General features: G+C 47.2%; 1 protein-coding gene across 4 annotated transcripts in view; it reads right to left on the reverse strand.

Annotated features, from left to right (window-relative positions):
- Window positions 1-19262, reverse strand: part of wdr37 (WD repeat domain 37) — a 154609-nt gene that overhangs the window by 13163 nt on the left and 122184 nt on the right. The window lies entirely within an intron of this gene.

The raw sequence follows: 19262 nt of genomic DNA on the forward strand, positions 1-19262 counted from the left end.
GGTTGCTGCTGCCACGACCCCGAACGTCTATCTCTGATCTAAAAAGTCAAGGAAAGGTTGCCACCGCCTGGAGAATCCCTGTACCGACCCTCTCAGGGCAAATTTGATCCTTTCTAGCTGAATATAGCTAGCCATATCGTTAATCCAAGTTTCAACGCTTGGAGGCCTCGCGTCCTTCCATTGAATTAACATCCTTCGCCGAGCCACTAGGGATGCAAAGGCCAGTATTCCGGCCTCCCTAGCCTCCTGTACCCCCGGTTCTACCCCGACCCCAAAGATCGCAAGCCCCCATCCTGGTTTGACCCTGGACCCCACCACCTTCGACACCGTCCTTGCCACCCCCTTCCAGAACCCTTCCAGCACCGGACATGCCCAGAACATATGCACATGGTTCGCTGGGCTTCCCAGACATCTGACACACCTGTCCTCACCCCCAAAGAACCGGCTCATCCTTGTCCCCGCCATGTGAGCTCTATGCAGCACCTTAAATTGAATGAGGCTCAGCCTCGCACACGAGGAGGAAGAATTGACCTTCTCCAGTGCATCCGCCCACGTCCCGTCTTCTATCTGCTCTCCCAGCTCCCCTTCCCACTTGGCTTTCAGCTCCTCCCCTGATGCTTCTTCCGCCTCCTGCATTATCTTGTAGATGTCTGATATCTTCCCCCCTCCGACCCAGACCCCCGAGAGCACCCTATCACTCGCCCCCTTACTGGGGAGCAGGGGGAACCCCTCCACCTGCCGTCTAGCAAATGCCTTCACTTGTAAATATCTGAACATGTTTCCCGGGGGGAGCTCAAACTTCTCCTCCAGCCCTCCCAGGCTCGCAAACCTCCCCTCTATAAACAGGTCCTTCAGCTGCCGTATGCCCACCCTGTACCAGCTCTGAAATCCCCCGTCGATGTTCCCCGGGATGAATCTATGGTTCCCTCTTATTGGCGCCGCCAACAGACCTCCCATTTCCCCCCTATGTCGCCTCCACTGCCCCCATATCTTGAGGGTGGCCGCCACCACCGGGCTCGTGGTGTACCTCGTGGGGGGGAGCGGCCATGGTGCCGTTACTAGGGCCCCCAGGCTTGTGTTGCCACAGGACGCCCTCTCCATTCGTTTCCAAGCTGCCCCCTCCCCTTCCATCATCCACTTGCGCACCATTGACACATTTGCCGCCCAGTAGTACCCCGAAAGATTGGGTAGTGCCAGCCCTCCACTGTCCCTACTCCGCTCCAAAAAGACCCTCCTCACCCTTGGGGTGCCATGCACCCACACGTAGCTCATGATGCTACTCGTCACCTTTTTGAAGAAGGCCCTAGGGAGGAAGATGGGCAAGCACTGAAATAAAAACAAGAACCTTGGGAGGACCGTCATTTTGATTGACTGCACCCTCCCCGCCAGCGACAACGGTACCATGTCCCACCTCTTAAATTCCTCCTCCATCTGTTCCACCAGCCTGGAAAAGTTCAACTTGTGGAGGGTCCCCCAGTTCCTTGCCACCTGCACCCCTAAGTACCTAAAGCTCTTTCCTGTTCGCTTGAAGGGGAGTCTCCCAATACCCTCTCCCTGGTCCCCCGGGTGTATCACAAAAACCTCGCTTTTGCCCAAATTTAGTTTGTACCCCGAAAAGTCCCCAAACTCTGCTAATAGTTCCATTATCTCCGGCATTCCCCCTTCTGGGTCTGCCACGTACAGCAGTAGATCATCCGCATACAGCGATACTCGATGTTCCTCCCCTCCCCTAGTCAGTCCTCTCCACCCCCCTGAACCCCTCAGTGCCATCGCCAACGGTTCAATCGCCAGTGCGAAAAGTAGGGGGGATAGGGGACATCCCTGCCTGGTCCCTCGGTGGAGCCCGAAATACTCCGACCTCCTCCCGTTTGTCACTACACTCGCCGTCGGGGCCGAGTAGAGCAGCTTCACCCACTTAATAAAGCCTTCCCCAAACCCAAACCGTTCCAACGTCTCCCACAGGTACTCCCACTCCACCCTATCGAATGCCTTCTCCGCGTCCAGCGCTACCACTATCTCAGCCTCCCCCTCCACTGCCGGCATCATAATTACATTCAGCAATCTCCGCACGTTCGTGTTGTGCTGCCGCCCCTTCACGAACCCCGTCTGGTCCTCATGGATTACCCCTGGCACACAATCCTCTATTCTAGCTGCCAGGATCTTTGCCAGCAACTTGGCATCCACGTTCAGAAGCGAGATAGGCCTGTAGGACCCGCACTGCACGGGGTCTTTATCCCGCTTCAATATCAGGGAGATCAGAGCCTGCGACATTGTCGGGGGCAGAACCCCCCCCTCTCGCGCCTCATTAAAGGCTCGTACCAGTACCGGTCCCACCAAGTCCACATTTTTCTTATAGAATTCCACCGGGAACCCATCTGGCCCCGGCGCCTTCCCCGCCTGCATCTGACCTATTCCCTTGACTAGCTCCTCTAGCCCTATTGGCGCCCCCAGCCCTTCTACCAGCCCCTCCTGGACCCTTGGGAACCTCAATTTGTTTAGGAAGTCCTCCATTCCCCCTCTCCTCGTCGGCGGCTCAGACCGATACAACTCCTTGTAAAAATCCCTGAAGACCCCGTTCACTTCTTGCCCCTTCTGCACTACCTTCCCGCCCCTCTCCTTCACTCCCCCAATCTCCCTAGCCGCATCTCGTTTGCGAAGCTGGTGTGCCAGCATCCTGCTCGCCTTTTCCCCATACTCATAAACCGCGCCCTGTGCCCTTCTCCACTGCGTCTCTGCCTTCCTGGTGGTCAGCAGGTCGAACTTGACCTGCAGGCTGCGCCGTTCTCCCAGCAGCCCCTCCTCTGGTGCCTCCGCATATCTCCTATCCACTTCCAATAGCTCCCCCACCAGCCTCTCCCTCTCCTGCCTCTCCTTTCTTTCTCTGTGCGCCCTTATGGAGATCAGCTCTCCCCTGATCACTGCCTTCAGGGCCTCCCAGACCATCCCCACCTGCACCTCACCCGTGTCATTCAAGTCCAGATAGCTCTCAATGCTCTTCCGGACCCTTTTACACACCTCGTCGTCCGCTAACAGCCCCACATCCAGCCGCCACAGCGGGCGCTGGTCCCGCGCCTCCCCCATTTCCACATCCACCCAATGTGGTGCATGATCAGAGATCGCAATGGCCGAGTACTCAGCTTCCCGTACCCTCGGGATCAGCCCCCTGCTCAACACGAAGAAATCGATTCTGGAGTACACTCTATGGACGTGGGAGAAAAAGGAATACTCCCTCGCCCTCGGCCTACCAAACCTCCATGGGTCTACTCCTCCCATCTGCTCCATGTACCCCCTCAGCACTTCTGCCGCTGCCGGCCTCCTATTGGTCCTTGAGCTCGATCTGTCTAGCCCGGGGTCCAGCACTGTGTTAAAGTCCCCCCCCATGATCAAGCCCCCTGCCTCCAGTCCCGGAATGAGGCCCAATAGGCGCCTCATAAAACCCGCGTCATCCCAGTTCGGGGCATATACGTTGACCATCACCACTTTCTCCCCCTGCAGCTTACCCTTCACCATCACATACCTACCCTCCTTATCCGCCACCACCTCCTCCGCCACGAACGACACCCTCTTTCCCACCAGAATCGCCACCCCCCCGGTTCTTTGCGTCCAATCCAGAGTGGAACACCTGTCCCACCCACCCCCTTCTCAGGCGAACCTGGTCCACTACCTTCAAATGGGTCTCCTGTAACATTGCTACATCAGCCTTCAGTCCCTTCAGGTGTGAGAATACCCTTGATCTCTTGACCGGCCCATTCAACCCCCTCACGTTCCAAGTGATCAGCCGGGTCGCGGGACGACCCGCCCCCCTCCCCTGCCGATTAGCCATGTCCTGTTCCCTGCTCGCCCCGGGTCGACCCTCCCCTTCTGACCCGCTCCCCATGGCGATGTCCCCCTCCCCCCACCTCTCCAGTCCTCCACTTCTCGTTTCTGGTCTTTTCAGCAGCAACCCGGTGTCCCTCCCTAACCCCCCTCCCCCCCCAGGCTAGGACCCCTCCTAGCCGCGATGTACCCTCCATTGTACTCCCGTAAGTCAGCTGGTTCACGCTGACCCGGCTGCTCCTGCCACACTCCGACTCCCCCCGGCTCGGGGGGGGGGGGCCTCCCCCCCCTTTCCACTCCTCCCTGGCCCCGCTCCCGCGCGGGAAAGGTCGCCATTGCTAGCCACGCCCCGCACTCCTCCCCCCCCCCCCTCCTCTGCCCCGCGCGCGGGAAAACAGAGGAAAGCCCGCGCTTTCGCCCTGCCACACCCCACCCCGCCATCTTCAGTTCCACCCCCGTCCCCGTCCATGCCTGTAAAGAACCCCCCCTAGGAGCCCATATCCCCGATCTGCTCTCCCCCCCGTCCCGCCTCCCCAACTTAACATTATAAATAACAGATAAATAACAAATAACAATGTACTTAACAGTCGCCCTCTACCAAACAGCATAAATAACCATAAATAACCATGAATAACCACAATAACAATAACTAAGGGAAGTTGGCAAAGGGGGAAAAAACATCAGAAGAAAACCCACAGCAAGAGTTCAAAATCCAAACAAAGAATTCAGCTGAAAGTACCCGAGCGGCCAAGGCCGCCAAGTATCCCCTGGGTCTAATTCGAGTCCAGTTTCTCTTCCTGTACAAAGGCCCACGCCTCCTCTGGGGACTCAAAATAGTGGTGTTGGTTCCTGTAGGTGACCCACAAGCGCGCTGGCTGCAGCATTCCGAACCTGATCCGTTTTGCATGTAGCACCGCCTTCGTCCGGTTGTACCGGGCCCGCCGCTTTGCCACCTCCGCACTCCAGTCCTGGTAGACCCTCACCGTCGAATTCTCCCACTTGCTGCTCCTTTCCCTCTTGGCCCACTCCAGCACTCTTTCACGGTCGCTGAGTCGCTGGAACCGCACCAGCACCGCCCTCGGGGGCTCATTTGCTCTTGGCCTCCTAGCCATGACCCTGTAGGCCTCTTCCAGCTCCAGGGGCGAAGGGACGGCCCCTGCCCCCATCAGGGAGCTCAGCATTTCTGCTACATATCCCGGGAGGTCTGACCCCTCCAGGCCTTCTGCCAGGCCCAAGATCCTCAGGTTCTTCCGCCTCATTCGGGTATCCAGCTCCTCAAAACGGCTCTGCCATTTCAGGTGGAGTGCCTCGTGCACCTCTACCTTTCCCACGAGGACCGTGGCCTCCTCCTCCCTCGCAGTCATCTCCTGTTGCAGCTCCCGAATCGACGCCTCTTGGGTCGCCTGGGCTCCCATCAGCCTGGTGGTCGTCGCATTCATTGACTCCAAGAGCTCCATTTTCAGCTCCGTAAAGAAGCGCAGGAGAGCGGCCTGCTGCTCCTCCGCCCATTTCCTCCATTCCTCGGGTGCACCACCGGCCGCCATTTTGGTCTTCTTCCCCTGCTTTTTTTTGGGAGCTGCTGTTGCTCTCTTTACCACCCCACTCCGGGTACCGACCATAAAGTTGGTCTGGTTCTCTTCAGGGAGCCTTCCCCCACCGGGATTTGTCCTTACAGCGCCGTTGGGGCCCTCCAATCGGCCCGAAAACACCTTTGTAGCAGGAGCAGCCAAACGTGCGACTTAGCTGGTCATAGCCGCAACCGGAAGCCCCACTGGCATAAGATTGAGCTCAAAACCTCACGTAACAAATGTCTGATAGATTTGGAAAAAATTACTCAAAAAGGGTGGCATGGTGGCACAGTGGTTAGCATTGCTACCTCACAGCACCAGGGACCTGGGTTCAATTGGGTGACTGTGTGGAGTGTACACATTCTCCCCGTGTCTGCGTGGGTTTTCTCCGGGTGCTCCGGTTTCCTCCCACAGTCCAGATGTGTAAGTTAGGTAAATTAGCCATGCTAAATTGCCCCTTGGTGTCCAAAGGTTAGGTAGGGTTACGGGATTGCCGGGGAGTGAACCTGGGTAGAGTGCATTTTCAGAGGGTCAGTGCAGACTCGATGGCCCACTTCTGCATTGTAGGGATTCTATGAAATACAACTATATTATACAAAAATCTCAACGGTCTCCATAAACTGTTAAGTTTAACATATCTGCAAAAATGGTTATTGTTAGGAAAACAAAGGTAGCTTTAAGGGATTTATATTTGTATTGGTGAGCAATTGAAATAAGGTGTAGTTTTAAATGGGTTTAATTTCTGAGCCTGGAAGGTTAAAACCCTTAGTTGGATTCTTGTTGGCAAAGGTGTTTGTATGTGTCAGGGTTGGTTAAGTTCCAACTGTGTTTCTATTGTGCTTAGAGAAGGCCACGACATGAAGAATAAATAAATGGCATAAGCATATGGTTGCTTAGTAACTGGGAGCCATTGTAAGGACAAAAATAGTTTTAAAGTTTTAGTTTAGCTGAATTTGTAGGAAGTTGGAGACAGGACCTTGGGAGTGAACATCTCTCAAGTCCATAATTCTTCTGGCAGACAGGATCTGCAAGAAGGTAGGCTTCCCAAAGTACAAGTTACTATCCATGTAACCAGGGAATTGGGACAAAAAGAGGTTTTAAGATGACTGGAGTCAAGAGAACAGAGACCAAAGTATTGTGAAAAGAATTAATGGAAGAGTAAATGAAATGTTCTGAGTGAAATAAACAATTGCAGTAACTAGGTTTACAGTGGGGCAGCAGACTTCAGAAGTGGAGACAATGTTTGATGTCATTTTAATACAGTTAAAGAATTGACAGTTAAAGTAATTATGAGCCGTTTGCCCATCAGTCAGGACAAAGGTTGGTGTGAAATCGTGGAGCGGATTCACTGTTAAAAGTGGAGTGGAAGCTCTGTTTAAAAGTGTCATTTATAAAAGCTGACTGGATATCAGAGCGCAAACCACTAAGGAAATGTATTATTGTGTCCGAAGATTCTAAAGTGCGTTTTGGGGAGTGGAGTTTGGAATCACTCATGTGACAATGATCTGGGGGATTCTGGGGAGAAAACCCTAAACACCAACTTGGATTCAGAGCGGAGTGTCTGTATTTGACCACGGCCAATTTGTGTGCTTAAAAAGGACTTTGTGTTAATGGGACCACCGTCCGTGTGCATCTTAAAATGTGCATGTATTTGTTAAACTAAGGGGAGGGAGGGAGCACTGCATAATAATCCAATTTTTCATGTTTAATAAAAAAAATTCCTTGTTGTTAAAACTAATCAGCAGACCTGTAACTATGTTCCTCCACCATTCAGGATATATAGCCTAGAAATTACTGGTGTTGATATCTGCTGGTGAATATTTAACATTGTTGTATGATATGGCTCTGTTTTATATCTGTTTATTTTAAATATGTTCAAGCTTTCACGTAAAATAGGAGATTGTCGTGTTGTGCTACTACAATAAATGTTAACATTTCAATATTAACAATAGTTTTCAGATGCATCATTGAACTTAAATCAAAATCCACAAGCTATGGTTACTACTAGATTTCCCAGGCAGTCTAAATATCAGATCAAAGAAAAATCTGTTAAACTTTGACAAAACTATTTCAAGTTCATGAAGTATGCATCCAGAATCTTCAGGCACAGAACAATTGGGCATTGTTTCAAAACCAGAGAATAATTTACCACAACCCCTCCGTCCAGGAATAAATTGACTAAGAATCATATATAGAAGTTAACAAATGTGAATCCTTTTACTGCATCCAGGTGTCAGCCATGGCTCAGTTGGTAGCACTCACTCTTCTGCGTCAGAAAATTGAGGTTGAAGACTCTCTGAGAAACTGAGCACAAAACTGAGCACAAACTGAGCAGTTTAGTGTCCTAAACTGTAAGGTTAAGGGGGGGTTGTTGGGTTACGGGTATAGGGTGGATATGTGGGTTTGAGTAGGGTGATCATTGCTCGGCACAACATCGAGGGCCGAAGGGCCTGTTCTGTGCTGTTCTATGTTCTATAAAACACTAGGCTGACACCCCAGTGCAGGACTGAGGGAATGCTGTACAGTTGGAAATGCACCTTCCAAACTTGCAAGCTCTACTATCCAGAACAAGAGCAGCCGACGCATAGGAACATCAGGTCTGCAATTTCCCCTCCAAGTCACACACCCACCCTGACTTAGAACTATATTTCTATTCATACACTATTCCTGGCTCAAAATGTTGGAACTCCCTAACAGCACTGTGTGGGTTGTAACTACACCACATGGACTCCAAGGATCCAAGGTGACAGCTCACCACCACCTTCTCAAGTGCATTTGGAGATGGGCACAAATTCTCACTTTGTTAGCAACGCTTACATTCCACAAACAATATTTAAAAATCCCTCAGATTAGCCATTAAACTCTCTCAGGTGATGCAAGGGGTTCCATGGCGCTATTTCGAAGAAGGCCAGAGGGGTTCGTCCAGGTGTCTTGGTGAATATTTATCACACATACGATATTATAGATAGATTATCTGATCATTATCACATTGCTCTTTGTGCACCCTTGTTGTGTACAATTCAGCTGTCATGTTACCTACATTACAGTGACCAACTCGCTTTGAGGCATTCCGCAGTCATAAGAACATAAGAAATAGGAGCAGGAGTAGGCCATCTACCCCTCGAGCCTGCTCCGCCATTCAATTAGATCATGGCTGATCTTTTGTGGACTCAGCTCCACTTTCCGTCCTGAACACCATAACCCTTAATCCCTTTATTCTTCAAAAAAAACTATCTACTGTTCTCCAGCTCCTCAACTGTTCCACCATAAAGTCTTTGCTCCCAGTCTACCTTAGCTAGTTCTTCTCGCATCCCATTGTAATCTCCTTTGTTTAAGCACAAAACCTAGTATTTGATTTTACCTTCTCACCCTCCATTTGTATTTTAAATTCCACCATATTGTGATTGCTCCTTCCGAGAGGATCCCTAACTATGAGATCATGAATCAATCCTGTCTCATTACACAGGACCAGATCTAGGACCACTTGTTCCCTCGTAGGTTCCATTACATACTGTCTAGGAAACTATCGCGGATACATTCTATAAACTCCTCCTCAAGGCTGCCTTGACAGACCTGGTTAAACCAATCGACATGTAGATTAAAATCCCCCATGATAACTGCTGTACCATTTCTACATGCATCCGTTATTTCTTTGTTTATTGCCTGCCCCACCATAATGTTACTATTTGGTGACCTATAGACTACTCCTATTAGTGACTTTTTTGCCTTACTATTCCTGATTTCCACCCAAATGGATTCAACCTTATCCTCCATAGCACCACTGTCATCCCTTACTATTGCCCGGATGTCATCTTTAAATAACAGAGCTACACCATCTCCCTTACCATCCACTCTGTCCTTCCGAATAGTTTGATACCCTCGGATATTTAACTCCCAGTCGTGACCATCCTTTAACCATGTTTCAGTAATGGCCACTAAATCATAGTCATTCACGATGATTTGCGCCATTAACTCATTTACCTTATTCCGAATACTACGAGCATTCAGGTAAAGTACACTTATGTTGGCTTTTTTACCGCTGTTTTGAATCTTAACACATCGATCAGTAACCTCCTAAGTTATATTTCCTCTTAACTTTTCTCCTAATTGTCCTTGTCGCTGAACCCATATCTTCATGTAACAACCTGCCGTGTCGCTTACCATTAATGTTTTTACTTCCAGTTTTATTCCTTTTAGTATTACTGGGCCTATTCACTGAGCTCCCCTCAGTCACTGTACCTTGTACTGTGGCATTTTATGATTTTTGACTATGGCTTCTCTGCCTTACACTTTCCCCCATACTTCCCTTTGCTTATGTCACTGTTTTACTACCTTCCAACTTCCTGCATCGGTTCCCATCCCCCTGCAACATTAGTTTAAACCCTCCGCAACAATGTGCTATGTGATTGGAAGTCTTTCTATCTTTCTAAATATTTCTAGTTTAAATGGAAAGATAACATCTTCGCCTGCGCTTACTGCCTACAATAAATGAAAACTAAACGTGTTTCTGGTCTCGGCAACTTCCATCTAGGACTGATGAGCCTAAAAGAAAGGACAAGATCACGTATGAACATTTAATGAAGTTTAATATTTTGTAATTTACAATGGCAGTTGTTCCTGTCTGTGTGTTACTCAAGGAATGCAGACTTCACACACTGATCTAGATGCTGATTGAATTTAACAGCATCCAGGCCACCAGAGGCCCTTTTATGCAGGCACACTTAATTCAAATTGACATTAAATTAAGGTTTAATAAGGATTAAACTACTGTGTGTAAATGCAGCAAAGTTCTTTAATTTAATACCACCCTAAAGCTAAAGCAGACTACTTTAGCATGGGGTGGCACTCTCAAGTGTTAAATTTGTACACAAATTCTTAAAACAAAATACTGATGGCCAAGATAGGGCACATTAACCTCATAGTTCTTTACATTTATAAGTATAATATATACTTCCAAAATATATATTTCTAAATTGAAAATGCCAATAACATTAATTAGAGATAGAAAATGTTGGAAATTACAGCAGGTCAATTAGCTTCTTGGGGAAAAAAAAGATGGGTGAACTGTTTAGGTAGAAAACCATCCCCAGACCTGGTTAAGAGAGCGTGTCCATAGTTAACGGATTAAACTAAAGAACAATGATAAGAAATGAGTAAAAAAACATTTTGACATACTGCTCTGCATTAGCAGCTTCTTTCAGCTTTATATTTTAGAAAACATAAGTTAGACAAGTCAGAGTTTGAACTCCGAAACCCAGATTTGAAATCAGTTCAAACCATTCGAGTGAATGCACTCGCTGCCATAGGATTGAGTTTGAGCAGGTGGATGCCAGATTGTGATGAGCATAGATCTCCACGCAAGATAGCTAAACTGGCAAACTTGCATAATGATTCACGCACAAAATAAAATCTCGCTCTAATAAGATAGATTGTATTACAGTCAGCAGAGAACCAGTAACATTTTTAGTTTTTTTAACAATCTAAAAACCCAGGTATTTATTAAAAGAATGAAGTCATAAGACTCACTGTTTAAACAAAATAATTTTACTACCCAAAAATCAAAGAATATGAACTCTAATAAGTGCACTCTAACTTAAAAAGGCTTCGCTAAATAAATAAAATGCACTGAACGAACATACACTCAAAATTCAATGTCATAACTTCCATACCCATTCGACTTCTAACCCAATACCTCCAAATCAGAAGCTTGGACGAGTATAGGGGGTGAGAATTTTTGCATCTTGGAATAGGGAATCCTATTCATCAGAGGTCTACAAGCAACCAGCCGTTTGAGATTTTTAAGTTTCCAAAAGAACGTACCTTTCGGAAATATCTTTTTGGTGTTTGAAATGACAAAATAATTGACTCTGGAAAGATATTCTAATTTTGTTTGTTCCCAACCCTCAACCCATGGGTTTTATCAATTTAAGTCACTGGCCATTTCTACAAACCAGCCCACAATTGAATTCATATCTAGCTGCAAATGTCCTGAAAAGTCAACCTAAAGAAAAATTTGGCCTATTCTTGACGACACAATCCCAACAAAGGGGCTGCTTTACTTTGTCCAGGTTGCTCACGAATATGCCAAAATTAGTGAACATTTGCGCTGAGGGGGGGGGGGAAAAAGCGTAAAAATAAACAAATCATCTGGGGAGAGATTTACTTTATAGACTTGGTGCAAGACACACTAACACTGACATGTTCCCTTATAAATGCACTTGCAGATTCCAAAGGCAACACAAATCGTGAAAGCTAAGGTAATTATTTCAGCATCCAGCAGGAACTAATTTCTGCTGTCTCACTATTCTTGCAAGCCACAATTAAAGCGACAATCCAACTTTCGTGCTTGGCAGCCAAGGCCTTTTGGGAAAAGTCATCAATCCATGTTTCTGAGAGAAATAGACCAATATCTCAGGCGAGCAAGTCCTGCAAATTGGTGGTTTGCACGTCTGCTAGTCCTTGCTAGTATTACGCCCTGATCTTTACCCATATATAATTAATTTCCATTTATCTTGAGTGTCAGACTAATTAAGTACATAAATCAGGGACTAAGTATGCCTTTGTATCTTTCTGATAAACATTCCTTAAAAGGAAGCAACTTTAAGCCTCAAAATAAAAGGTACCTAGTCCATTTTACTGAACTCAACATATATTTCCAATTTGTTAAACACTGTGAAACGTATTTTAATTGTCCAGCTAATTGCATTGATTTATTCTTTTTTGCTTTAGAGCTACATGATAAATTATTTTTAATTGTTAAATGTTTTTGCAAATAAAGTCCTTGGAAGATTTTAAGTGTTGCCAATCCTTTGAATTGTAAGTTCTAGCTGAAATGTGCATCCTATTTATCGACATGGCCAAAAATGAGAGCTGGGGGACTTCCAGTGGCGACCATGGAGCAGGTGGCCACGCACGAGGTGGCGCCTCCCCGAGGACGCATTCATAAGCCTTTTTTTGCCCCATTTTCGGGGATGCTGCAAGTAGAAAATGGGGCAGGATTACAGAAATAGTTTATTTCCTTCGGCGGGGATGTCAAAAAATGGTAAAACGAGGAGTGCGTCAAGCAAAGGACATTCCTCAGACTAGGATAATATGCATGTCGCTGGAAAGGAAAAGATGGCGGAGGACCCTGTGACGTCATCTACACAGTGGTCGACTGAGCAGTTATCAAATTTATCTCGACTGAATTCAAAATTTGCAGCCTCAGAGGAACTAGTGAGAGCTGTGGAGCCGATAAAAAGGCCCTGGAAAAAGTAGAGTAAAGTCTGGAGTCGTAGAGGGCGATCCAGAAGGTTGAGGAATCAATGGCGGATCACAAGAATCGGATTGCCTCTTTAGAGGCCGAAATGCTGGTAATGACGGAGGGATGGAAAAAGCTGCTGAAAAGGCCGACCATGAAAAACATTCATGCAGGCAGAACTTAAGGGATCGTGGGTCTACCTGAAGGCACTGAGGAATGAGGGCTACGGAATTTGTGACCAAAATATTTGGGAAGCTGATGGGGGAGCGAGTCTTTGATCGTCCTTCTGAAGTAGATCGAGCTCATCGGTTTCTAGGGAAAAGCTGAGAGCTGGAGATCGGTCACGTGCAATTATTGCGACGCTAGACCAATACCTCGACAAGGAGAAGATCCTGAAATGGGCCACGGAGAAATGTAGCTGGGAAGGCCTAACAGTCCGTATTTTCCCAGACCTGAGAGCATAGCTGGTTTAATAAGGTCAGGCTGTTCATTTCAGGAACAAGATTCGGTTTGGCATGATATTACCGACTCATTTGTGGGTCACGTATGGCAGGAAGGAACATTATTTTGACACCCAGGAGACAGGTAAGTTTATAAAGGATTATGGTTTTGGAGATGCCCAAGAGCACTGGTTCTTGTGTGAATTCACCTGCAAGGCCGAACTGTGGTATCATACTCAGGAGGGTATCGTTATTGTTGATATTGTTATTTATTTTGCACTGTTTATATGCGGTCATAGAGCCTTGTAGCATTCACTGTTGTTATTGTTATTCACTTTGCACTATTAATATGTAGTTATAGAGCTTTTCAACATTTCCCATCCTGTGTTCGGGGTACAAATATTAGGGTCTTAAATATTTTTGGAGTTTGGTGGGATACGTGGAGCGGGGGTGGAGAGAAGGTGAGGATGTGGGAATTGGACATTATGGGTTAATAGTGATGGGGAATATTGAAATTTGAAATTTTGGTTTTAATGAAGTTTCTTTCTAACCTTGAGTAGGGGGCATCTAAGTGGCAGAAATGCTGGCTAACAGAAGTGAAGTGGTGGAAAGAGCCACGGTTGGCTATGGAGGGGGAGGCGTTAGTCTTTCTGGTTTTTTTGTTTTGATTTGGGTGGGGATAATAAGCTTGGGGTAGTGGGTATTTCTTTGGAGAGATGGGGTTTGGGTTGGGGTTGCTGACGTTGAAGGTCTTTTATAGACTCACAGATTGATCTTGTGGATTGTGAGAAGATTGAATGAGCCGATCAAGAGGTATCGAGTGTTCGCCCACTTAAAAACTGTAACAATAATTTTTATTGTCACAAGTAGGCTTACATTAACACTGCAATTAAGTTACTGTGAAAATCTCCTAATCGCCACATTCCGGAGCCTGTTCGGGTACACAGAGGGAGAATTCAGAATGTCCAAATTACCTAACAGCACGTCTTTCGGGGCATGTGGGAGGAAACCGGAGCACCCGGAGGAAACCCACGCAGACACAGGAAGAATGTGCAGACTCCGCACAGACAGTGACCCAAGCCGGGAATCGAACCCGAGACCCTGGCGCTCTGAAGCAACAGTGCTAACCACTATGCTACTGTGCTGCCCAAAGGCAGGCATGGTGTTTATGCAAGAAACTCACCTTAGGATCAAAGACCAAATCGGGTGGGTTGAAGTGTTTGGGGGGGGGGGGGGGGGGGGGGTACAAGTGTTCCACTCAGGGTTGGACTCAAAAATTAGAGGGACGGCAGTCCTGATTAGCAAAAGGGTGGACTTTTCGGCGCGAAACATAGTGGGAGACCCGGGGGTAGAAACGTGATGGTAAGTGGGAGACTGGAAGAAATGCCTGTGGTTTTTGTGAATGGCTGTGTCCCCAATTGGGATGATGCTGATTTTGAGAAGAAGCTGTTGGTTAAGATTCCAGACTTGGATACGCATCGGTTGATCACGGGTGGAGATTTCAACACGGTGCTTGACTCTGTGGTGGACAGGTCATGTTCTAGGTCCCTGAAGATGTCCAGGGTTAAGAAGGAGCTACTGGAGTTCATCGAGAAGATTGGGGGGGGGGGGGGGGGGGGGGGGTGCACCCATGGCGGTTCGGGCATTCGTTAGCAAGAGAGTTCTATGTTTATATTGGCAGTACGGTGGCGCTGTGGTTAGTACAGCTGCCTCACAGCGCCAGGGTCCCAGGTTTGATCCCGGCTCTGAGTCACTGTCTGGGTGGAGTTTGCACATTCATCCCGTGTTTGCGTTTTGCCTCCACAACCCAAAGATGTGCAGGGTACGTGGATTGGCCACGCTAAATTGTCCCTTAATTGGAAAAAATTAATTGGGTATTCTAACTTTATTTTAAAAAATTAAAGTTTTTATTATGGATAAGACGTTGTTGGCAGAGGTGGTAGGGTCGGAGTATTAGGCGATCATTGTGTCAGGTCACGTGTCAGACATGCTGGATCTGTGCGTGAAGAACGGGGGATCCCAAAGACCGCAGTGCTGGTTGGGTGTAGGCTTGCTGGAGGATGAGGGGGCTCTAGGCTCCTACGTTGAGATTAACAATAATGAGGAGACTCGAGTATGAACCAGTTTCTAGATGGCTTAAACTTCCCAGAAGGGAAGGTGCAAGGGTTTGGAGCCCCACTTGGGCTGTAGGAGGTGATGGGAGGCATAAGACTGATGCAATCTGGGAAGGCTCTGGGACAGGACGGATTCCCAGTGGAATTCTGTAAAATTTTGGCACGGTATTGGAGCCGCTCCTGATTGAAATGTTTACGACTCGATGGATAAGCGAGAGCTTCCAGCCACATTAGCACAGGCCTCGATTTCATTATAAGAAAGATAAAGACCCGGTTGGATGTGGGTCTTAGCGACCAATTTCAATTCTAAATGTGGATGTGAAGTTGTTGGCCAAGTTGTTGGCCATGTTGTTAGCAACACACCTGGAGGATCAGATAGCAGGAGTGATAGCGCAGGAGCAGGCAGGGTTTGTAAAGTTATCAAATATCAGGATATTGTTAAATGCGGTGATGACACCCCCGTTTGGGCCAGGAAACAGAGGTAATAATATCTATGGACACCGAAATGGCTTTCGATCAAATTCAGTGGCAGTATCTTTTCAAAGTACTACTAGGGCGGTTTGATCTTCGACTGGGGTTTGTTGGCTGGATTAGCTTGTTATATAGGGCCCCAACAGCAAGTCTGCGTAAAAACACTATTAGTTTGGGTTATTTTAGTTTGCAGCGGGGAATAAGGCAGGGATGTCCCCTGTCCCTGATATTCTTCGCACTCACAATCAAATCACTAGCAATGGCACTTCGGACATCGATGGAATAGAGAGGAATAGAGATGGAAGGGGTGGAGCACCGAGTCTTCCTGTATGTGGACGACCTGCTGTTATATATCACAGACCCTATTTCCAGTATAGACCGTATTTTGGAGACCCTGAAGAAATTTGGCTCTCGGATACAAGGTTAATGTGGGGCAGCACGGTGGCACAGTGGTTAGCACTGTTGCCTCACAGCTCCAGGGACCTGGGTTCAATTCCGGCCTCGGGTGACTGTGCGGAGTCTCCACATTCTCCCCGTGTCTGCGTGGGTTTCCTGCGGGTGCTCCAGTTTCCTCGCAAAATCCAAAGATGTGTAGGTTAGGTGGATTGGCCATGCTAAATTACTGCTTAGTGCCCAAAAGGTTAGGTCGGGTTATTGGGTTACAGGGATAGGGTGGAGGCGTGGGCTAAGGTAGGGTGCTCTTTCCAAGGGCCGGTGCAGACTCGATGGGCTGAATGGTCTCCTCCTGCACTGTGAATTCTATGAAAGAGTGAAGTGTTCCCGGGCAATGCTCAGGTACATAGGAGAGGTTTGAAGACGTTCCGTTTCGGCTGGTTAGAACAAGCTTTTGGTATCTAGGAATCCGGGTGGCACATAATTGGGCACAGTTACAGAATGTAAACCTGATCAGTCTGGCAGACGGGGTGAAGGAAGACTTAAAGAGATGGATGTTCTCACGTATTGCTGGCGCGACAGGTCCAGACCGTGAAGATGACGGTCCTCCTGAAATTTTTATTGTCTTTCATAACTTCCCGATCCTCTTGCCCAAATCTTTTTTTATGAGGGTAAACAGGATGATTTCAGACTTTATATGGCAGAGAAGGTACCTCGTACTTGGAGGGTAGTTTTGGAGTGGGACAGTCAGTCGGGTGGTTTAGCTCTACCAATTTTGCTAAATTATTATTGGACAGTGAAGAACGTGGAGAAGGTTCAGAAGTGGGTTGTAGAGGAAGGATCGATGAGTGGATGGATGGATGAGGCTTCGTGCAGGGGAAAAGTCCGAGGGAAATGGTAATGGCACCCTTCTGTTCTCACCGGCAAAATACTCCACAAGTCCGGTGGTGGTTGCCACGTTGAGGATCTGGAACCAGCCCAGGCAACATGCAAGATAAAGGGCATGTTATTGTTTGCTCCGATCTGTAATAATCAAAGATTTATCCCAGCAGGGTTGGACTCAATATACAGGGGCTGAGGGCGATAGAGGATAGAGAAGTTTAGAGATCTTTTTGTGGAAGGGAGATTCGCAGAATTGGGGGAACTAGTAGAGAAATTTCATCTGTCAAGGGGGAATTGTTTCCGGTACCTGCAGATCAAGGATTTTCTGAAAGAAGAGTTGGCTATGTTTCTGCGGTTACCAGCCCCCTCCCTGATGGAAAAGATTGTGTCGGAGGACACGATTAGAAAGGGCAAGGTCTCTGACATTTATGGACAGATATTGGAGAGGACGACGGCCAGGTTGGAACAGAAAATGAGGAAATGCGAAGAGCAGCTAGGTGGGACCTTTGAAGGGGGGAATTTGGAGTGAGGCACGAGGGGGATAAATTCAACTTCCTCCTCCACGAGGTGAAGTTTAATCCAATTTAAGGTGGTGCATAGAGTGCACACGACAAAGTTGCACATGAGCATGTTTTTTTGCAGAGGTGGAGGATAAATGCAGACAATGCTCCGGAGGATTGGCAGACCACACCCATATGTTTTGGTCTTACCTGAAACTGGTGGAGTTTTGGGAATCTTTTGCGAGGACTATGTCAGAGGTTTTAGGGCTGAAGGTGGCACCAAGCCCTTGAGTGCCGATATTCAGCCTCGGAGGATCCGAGAGCAGATGGACAGAGAGGCTGACCTGTTAGCCTTTGCCTCCTTGATAGCTCGGAGGAGGCTCTTGTTCAGATGGCGAACCCTGGAGCTGCCCAAGGCAGCGGGATGGGTAAGTGATTTGGCAGAATTCCTCCATTTGGAAAAGATAAAGCTTGCCATTAGGGGGTCAGAGGAATATTTCCACGTGACGTGGAGACTGTTCATTTCCTTCTTTAAGGATTGGTAAATGTCAGCAAGAGGACCTTTTGGGGGATTTGCTTTTTATATTACTTAAAGTGTAGTTACAAAGTGGGGCAGGTAGAGTTTAAGACAGGGAGGGTTTTGTTGAGAAATACTTGTACAAAGTTGATTGCATTGTGCATTTTGCATGCAAACTGAAAATGCCTTGAATAAAAATATTTTTCAAAAGAGAACTGGGAGCTTGGGAGGACTTTTACCATATATTGGATCCACTTTGGATCCAAGAATGGCAAACCAGAGTATTTTCTGAACAGCGGGGTCTAGAAACACAGCAAAGCAAAGGGTCTTGGCAATATTTCAGCTCACTGTTCAAGATATGTGCTGCAGAAGCACCTGTGCCCGTAGCTAAGCTGTTCTTGTACAGCTTCTACAGCTATTTGAGGATGTAGAAAATAACCCAGCTATGTCCTGTTTACAAAAAAACAGAACAAATCCAACCCAACCAATGATCATTCCATCAACCTACTCTCAATCATTAGCAAAGTAACGGAAGGCGTTGTTTTCAAGCAGCACTTTCTCACCAATATTGAGTTTCAGTTTTATTAGAACCACCTGGTTCATTAGCATGTTAAAGAAGCAAACATTTGGATGAAAACATTTTAAAAAAGTATATTGAGTGATTTGATTCGCTGAGTTTCAATTTAGGTAGAGTTTTGTATTGCTTCATAATTACGTTTGCATCTGGGTCGTTGCAAAGTCGTAACTTGTTTATGATTTCAAGCAATTCTGACAGTTCATGACAGAAATGCGATGCACAAGATCTGCATACTTCTGAGTCATTTCCAACAGGATCATAGAAACATAATATGAGATAACACAGAAGGAAAGCATTCAGTCAATTGTGCCCCATTCAACTCTTTAAAATTAATTTCACTTCCCTCCTCTAACCCAAAGTCCGGCAATTTGTTTTCTTTTCAAGTATTTGCTCAGTGTCCTTTTGTAAAGTGCCACTGAATCTGCTTCCAACACTTTCAAGCAGCATTTATTTTACTTTCTCCCAAGGGATATCGGCAGGGGTACTATGTTGCAACAAGGGCTGGTGAACCTATGGGATTTCAGAACATGGGAGCGGGAGACACCAATGCAGGAGAACAGCGTGGGGATGCGAGTAGGTGCAACAAAAAGGAGAGGCAACCTGCCTGATCTGTGCTGATTTTTATTTGGTCATGTTCACAAACTCACAAGGATCACACATATTCATCAACCAGCCAGACAAGGGCAACACTGCTTCCGTTAAAGATTTAAGTTTGGTATAATGATTTGTGCTCTGGATAGAAAC

This window comes from Scyliorhinus canicula, chromosome 5 (assembly GCF_902713615.1).
Source record: "Scyliorhinus canicula chromosome 5, sScyCan1.1, whole genome shotgun sequence".
Taxonomy (NCBI): Eukaryota; Metazoa; Chordata; class Chondrichthyes; order Carcharhiniformes; family Scyliorhinidae; genus Scyliorhinus; species Scyliorhinus canicula.